We start from the raw sequence: 7,385 nt of genomic DNA on the forward strand, positions 1-7,385 counted from the left end.
TATCAAACACTAGTCACAATTTTCCTTATCTCTTATAGACTTTCTAAAACTATGTCACACACTTGTGAAAATTGAACTATATTTTGTTCAAGCTTTCTCAAATGAAAAAATGGTCTATATAAGGATTGTAGATATTGATGATATGAACAAACTTGGTATTCAAAACTTTTCAATTTTAGACAATCTAGGGTTCCGAAAACTAGTTTGTAGGCGTCGAAATTTAAAAATCATAAATTTGAACCGTCCAAACTTTCTCAAATGGAAAGTTGACCAAAACAACAATTGTAGATCTTTTTGAGTTTAACAAACTTGGTATTCAAAACTTTTCAATTCGAAGTCATTTAGAGTCCATAATACTAGGGTCAAAGTGTTGTTTTTTCATTTGACCAAATTTGACTTGGTCAAACTTGCTCAAATGAGACACTAAATGACCTCAGATGAAAAAACTCTGAATACCAAGTTTGATCATCTCAGCAAGATCTACAATTGTTACATAGATCATTTTCCCATTTGAGAAATTTTTATCAAACACTAGTCACAATTTTCCTTATCTCTTATAGACTTTCTAAAACTATGTCACACACTTGTGAAAATTGAACTACATTTTGTTCAAGCTTTCTCAAATGAAAAAATGGTCTATATAAGGATTGTAGATATTGATGATATGAACAAACTTGGTATTCAAAACTTTTCAATTTTAGACAATCTAGGGTTCCGAAAACTAGTTTGTAGGCGTCAAAATTTAAAAATCATAAATTTGAACCGTCCAAACTTTCTCAAATGGAAAGTTGACCAAAACAACAATTGTAGATCTTTTTGAGTTTAACAAACTTGGTATTCAAAACTTTTCAATTCGAAGTCATTTAGAGTCCATAATACTAGGGTCAAAGTGTTGTTTTTTCATTTGACCAAATTTGACTTGGTCAAACTTGCTCAAATGAGACACTAAATGACCTCAGATGAAAAAACTCTGAATACCAAGTTTGATCATCTCAGCAAGATCTACAATTGTTACATAGATCATTTTCCCATTTGAGAAATTTTTATCAAACACTAGTCACAATTTTCCTTATCTCTTATAGACTTTCTAAAACTATGTCACACACTTGTGAAAATTGAACTACATTTTGTTCAAGCTTTCTCAAATGAAAAAATGGTCTATATAAGGATTGTAGATATTGATGATATGAACAAACTTGGTATTCAAAACTTTTCAATTTTAGACAATCTAGGGTTCCGAAAACATATTACATAATATCCGTCTCTAAAACATAATATATTAAACATGCATCGTTGTATCATGCGGGCACAACAGTGAATTTCTTCTTGACGTATGACCCTTGGTTATGATCTTGTCGTAACCATGGAGTGTCTTCATCATTTAACATGATGCTTGGATCTTTCTTCACTATGAAGGGTGGAATTCGGACATTTCTTTCGTAATCTTCTGACATGTCTGACTTGTCTTCAATTCCTACTATATTTATTTTCCCAGAAAGAATTATGTGGCGCTTTGGCTCATTGATCATTGAGTTGATGTCTTCGTTTTTTCCTCTCTTTGATTTTGTAGACATGTCTTTCACATAGAACACCTGACTCACATCGGCAGCAAGGACGAATGGTTCCTCTTTGTATCCAATATTGTTGAGGTCCACTGTTGTCATTCCATACTCTTTGTCGACTGTTACCCCTCCTCCGGTCAGCTTCACCCATTGGCACCGGAACAAAGGGACTTTAAAATTAGGTGCGTAGTCTAGTTCCCATATCTCTTCTATGCGGCCATAATATGTTTGTATATTCCCATTTGGATCTGTGCCATCTATGCGAACACCACTATTTTGATTGGTGCTCCTTTTATCTTGGGCAACTGTGTAAAATGTATTCCCATTTATCTCGTACCCTTGGTACGTGAGGATATGCCACGATGGCTGCCTAGCCAACAAATACAGTTGCTCATCAATATTGTCATCGCCTTGACATTCTTTTCGCAACCAACCACTGAAACTTTTCATGTGCTGACGCCTAATCCAAGCTTCAGTCTTCCCTGGAAACTTGGATCGTAAGAACTCCTTATGTATCTCGATGTACGGATGCACCAATGACGAGTTCTGAAGAACTGTGTAGTGTGCTTTATTGAAATAATCGTCTTCCATGCCAATATATGTTTTCTTCCCTAAAGTTCCTTTACCACTAAGTCTCCCCTCATGTCGTGATTCGGGAACGCCAATCGGAGCAATGTCAGGAATAAAGTCAACACAGAACTCAATGACCTCCTCTGTTCCATAGCCCTGGGCGATGCTTCCTTCAGGCTTAGAACGGACTTTCACATATTTCTTCAAGACTCCCATAAACCTCTCGAAGGGGAACATGTTATGTAAGAACACAGGTCCAAGAATACTAATCTCCTTCACCAAATGAACTAGGATGTGTGTCATGATATTAAAGAAGGATGGAGGGAACACCAACTCAAAGCTGACAAGACATTGAACCACATCGTTCTGTAGAGTAGCTAGTTCCACTGGATTGATTGCCTTCTGAGAAATTGCATTGAGAAATGCACATAGCTTCACGGTGGCTAGACGTACATGTGGAGGTAGAATTCCTCTTAAAGCAACTGGAAGCAATTGCGTCATAAGCACGTGGCAGTCGTGGGACTTTAAGTTTAGGAATTTTTTATCTGGCACATTTATTATACCCTTTATATTGGAGGAGAATCCCGATGGGACCTTGATGCTGCTTAGACATTCGAACATGCTGTCCCTCTCTTCTTTGCTAAGCGTGTAGCTAGCAGGACTTAAGTAATGACGTCCATCACCTGTCTTCTCTGGATGAAGGTTGTCTCGTTCTTTCATGCACTGCAAGTCCTGGCGTGCTTCAAGTGAATCCTTTGGCTTCCCGTACACACCCATGAATCCTAACAGGTTCACACAAAGATTCTTTGTCAGGTGCATCACGTCGATTGCGTTGCGGACCTCTAGGACTTGCCAATAGGGTAGCTCCCAAAAGATGGACTTCTTCTTCCACATGGGTGCATGTCCATTAGCATCTTTGGGAACAGATTCACTGCCTTGTCCCTTTCCAAATACTACTTTCACATCCTTGACCATTGCGAGTACATCTTCCCCGGTTCGGTTATGAGGCTTCTTCCGGTGGTCTGGCTTACCTTTAAAATGCTTCCCTTTCTTTCTTACTTGGTGGTTCAAAGGAAGGAATCGACGATGGCCAAGGTACACGACCTTTCGACATCTTTTCAAATATATACTGTCAAGGTCATCAAAACAATGTGTGCATGCATTATATCCTTTGTTTGTCTGACCTGAAAGATTACTTAAAGCAGGCCAATCATTGATGGTTACGAACAACATTGCTCGTAGGTCAAAGTGTTCTTGTTTGTACTCATCCCAGACACGTACACCTGGTTTGTTCCATAAAACTAGAAGTTCTTCAACTAATGGCTTCAGATATACATCAATATCGTTGCCAGGTTGCCTCGGACCTTGGATGAGGATCGGCATCATAATGAACTTCCGCTTCATGCATAACCATGGAGGAAGGTTGTAGATACATAGAGTAACTGGCCAAGTGCTATGACTAGTGCTCTGCTGTCCAAAAGGATTCATACCATCTGTACTTAAGGCGAACCTTAAGTTTCTAACCTCATTTGCAAACTCTGAAAATTCTCTATCTATCGCTCTCCACTGGGACCCATCAGCTGGGTGTCTCAGCATATTGTCTACCTTACGGTCTTCTTTATACCACCGCAACAACTTTGCGTGGTCTTTATTTCTGAACAAACGTTTTAAGCGTGGTATTATAGGAGCATACCACATAACCTTGGCAGGGATTTTCTTTCTAGGACGTTGTTCACCCTCGACGTCACCAGGATCATCGCGCCTGATCTTATACCGCGATGCTTTACATACCGGGCATTCATCCAAATTCTCGTATTCATTGCCATGGTAGAGGATACAGTCATTAGGACATGCATGTATCTTCTGGATTTTTAATCCCAAAGGGCAGACAACCTTTTTTGCTTCGTACGTAGTGGTGGGCAATTCATTTGGCTTCGGAAGCATCTTCTTTATGAGGTTTAATAAATTCCCAAATGCCTTATCGGATACACCATTCTTTGCCTTCCACTGTAGCAATTCCAGTGTTGTACCCAGCTTTTTTTGCCCCTCTTCGGCCATCGGGTATAGCAACTTCCTATGATCCTCAAGCATGCGCTCCAACTTAACTTTCTCTTTTTCACTTTCCCATTCTTGTTGTGCATCACGAATGGCATCGCCAAGAGCATCACCGAGATCATCTTCTACCGCTACCTCTTCTTCATCTCCCCCCATTGTAGTATCATCAAAGGCACCATACTGAGCAATAATGTCATCAATGTCTAAATCTTCTCCTTCACCTTCTTCCATCATGACCCCGCTTTCTCCATGCTTAGTCCAACATATATAGTTTGACATGAAACCTGACTTAAGCAAATGTGAATGAAGACTCATTGAGCTTGAATATTCCTTTAAATTCTTACATAGGGCACATGGACAGCATATGAAACCATCCCGCTTATTTGCCTCGGCCACACCTAAGAAATAGTGCAAGCCCTCTATAAAGTCTTGGGAGCGACGATCGGCATTGTACATCCAATGGCGTGACATAATCTGTATTACACGACAAATTATGAAAACCTTGAACATAATTAAGTATTTTATTACACAACATAAATGACACACACACGGTTGATTAATTAACTAAGCCTGGCTACAACGTAAGCAATCCCAACTATCACTAAACAAACTAAAACTACAATGCACTTCAGTAACATAATTATTTTGTGATCGTACGCAACTAAAATAGACAAATCATTCTTCTGTTGAATATCAATAAGCTTCTCCTGCTGGCTCACTGCCTCATCAGCAGCATCCGCTACCTCAAGCGCACCCAAATTCTGCACGTATGTAGCATAATCTTCCTCCCAGTACCAACCATCGCATCCATTGCCCTCCCACTGAAATTAAAGCCAAAAAATATTTAGTCAAAAATATTCAAGAAAAGCAGGTCAATTAGCCATAATTATAAAATACGTAAGAAACTCACATCGCGATCCGGGCACTTGTAGAAAACACGACCCTTGTTGGGTCCCTGTCTCTTGACTCGGTACTCCATCACAATCTTCTGCTTACACTTGCCGCAGATAATGAGAGGGAGTTCTGGCCTCAGTCGTTTCAGCAACCGAACGAGAGGCCGAGGATCCAGTAACAGTTGTCATCTACTTTCTATACTTATTTTTGCAAACTAGTGTAAATTTCATATTTTCAAATATCCATCAAATTATAGCTCAAAAACATGTTTCAATAAATAACCATCCGTACTAGTTGACCTTGCTTACGTGATCATCTCGACGAGCATTTCTCCACCGGACGGCACCGTACTTGGCCAAGGAAGAGCTCTGATTCTACGAGAAAGGGAACACGGTCTTCCACGACCGTTGCCGCTCTCCCTCGTAGAATCAAAGCTCCTCCTTGACGTCCGTTACCGCTCGGCAGAGAACATGCTCGCCGACATGAACACGGTCCGCAAGTTCAACTAGTACGGATTTTCTATAATTTTCTAACAATTTTCTAAGTTTTTCATTTCATGGAAAAATTAATTCTAAGATCACGTAAGCCACCGGGGACGAGAATGGCGCGTGCTCCAGCGAGGACGAGCGAGGCGTGATTTTGATGAACTAATTTAACTTTTGTTTATCCAAACATATATGCAAATCATCATGTGATTTTGAGCTAAAAATGACATATAAAATCATAATAAAGTCCAACATATAAAGTTACACATGCATCTACATCACAAAATGAGATAAGCTACTGATAAAACATAAGAGGATTAAGTTTGTTACCTCCAAAATCGAAGAGCAACACCAATGGAGGGGGAGAGTGCAAGAACAACAGCAAGCTGAAGAACAGAGGCAGTGAGTTTGAATAATGGAATGGCTCGGGCTCGGGGAGGAAGAATTGAGCAGAATTATAGGCCGGGATAATTAGTCCCGGTTAGGGGTCCAAACTGGGACTAAATATTAATCTTTATTCCCGGGGCATAACCCAAACCGGGACTAAAAGCTTTAGTCCCGGCTGGTATTACCAACCGGGACTAAAGGTAAACCTTTAGTCCCGGTTGGTAATACCAGCCGGGACTAAAGATCCCTGCCCCGCGGACGACCGTTGGGCAGGGACCTTTAGTCCCGGTTGGTATTACCAACCGGGACTAAAGGGTCCTTTAGTCCCGGGGGCAAAAAATGCCGAGGCTAATGCTAAATTGGGACATCGTTCTAAAGTCTGTTCTCTAGTAGTGTAGCTACTTGTGCAGGGTTAGCAACTCCAAAAGACTCTTTATTATATCATTTCCAATTTATAGAAATAGGGATTTTAGTGAAAAAATACCCTCTAACAGTCTCTTTAATTGAACATGCAAATATAGGAATCCACTATTCTGGATTTCTCGCTAGCCAAAGATCGGGAGCATGGATGGCTCTCTGGAGTGCGCACAAGATATAGAAAAGGTATTGGAGGGTACAAAGATATAGAAAGCGATTTTACTCAAATAACGATTTAGAGAGTAAATTTTAGAAACTCTTGGAGATGCTCTAAGGGTGAAAATCGGATGGTTATTTCCTGATATCGATGTCTTTGAAGGGTTTAGATACTAAATGAATAATTCATATATCTAATATTCATGCCATATTTGAATCTAAATACTCAGAGTTAGATATTTGATACACATGTAGGGTGAAAATCAATATTCGATACATTTGACACTATCCTTATCATTTGGAATTTAATATAAAAAAAATACAAGTACTCATAGCCATATCATATCCACTTGTATTCTATCAGTTTTCATCCTACCTTTATACTTTACTTTGATCTTCTTGTTTTATAAATGTACATGTGAGCGACAGTCTAACTTTCAACCTGGACTACGAAACCGAATAAATCCAGTCGTCTGACCGGTTTTGAAGATGGTTTTCTATTTTTTTAAAAATAAAAATATAGTTTAATCTCAAAAAACAATTTATTTAAATCAGAAAAATATGAAACTAGTACCGGTTTTCCTGTAAAATGGTTATCTATCTGTTGGTGCTCTATGTGGTGATATTTGAATGTTATTTGTTTTAAATAAGTAATGAGCATGACCACTAGCAATAAAGGAATAGAAAAACAAATAATTCTTCAAATAAATCTGTTAACACTGGATTTTGGTCAATTCTGGAAGATGACAGGTAGACCCACATGCGGGAAGAAGAGTGTTCGGCAAACAACGCAAGCGGTCGGCTAAATGCTTGTGCGGTCGGTTATTCTGGAAGGCGGTAACTCCATTCGGGAAAACAG

The sequence above is a fragment of the Miscanthus floridulus genome, chromosome 9 (assembly GCF_019320115.1).
Source record: "Miscanthus floridulus cultivar M001 chromosome 9, ASM1932011v1, whole genome shotgun sequence".
Taxonomy (NCBI): domain Eukaryota; kingdom Viridiplantae; phylum Streptophyta; class Magnoliopsida; order Poales; family Poaceae; genus Miscanthus; species Miscanthus floridulus.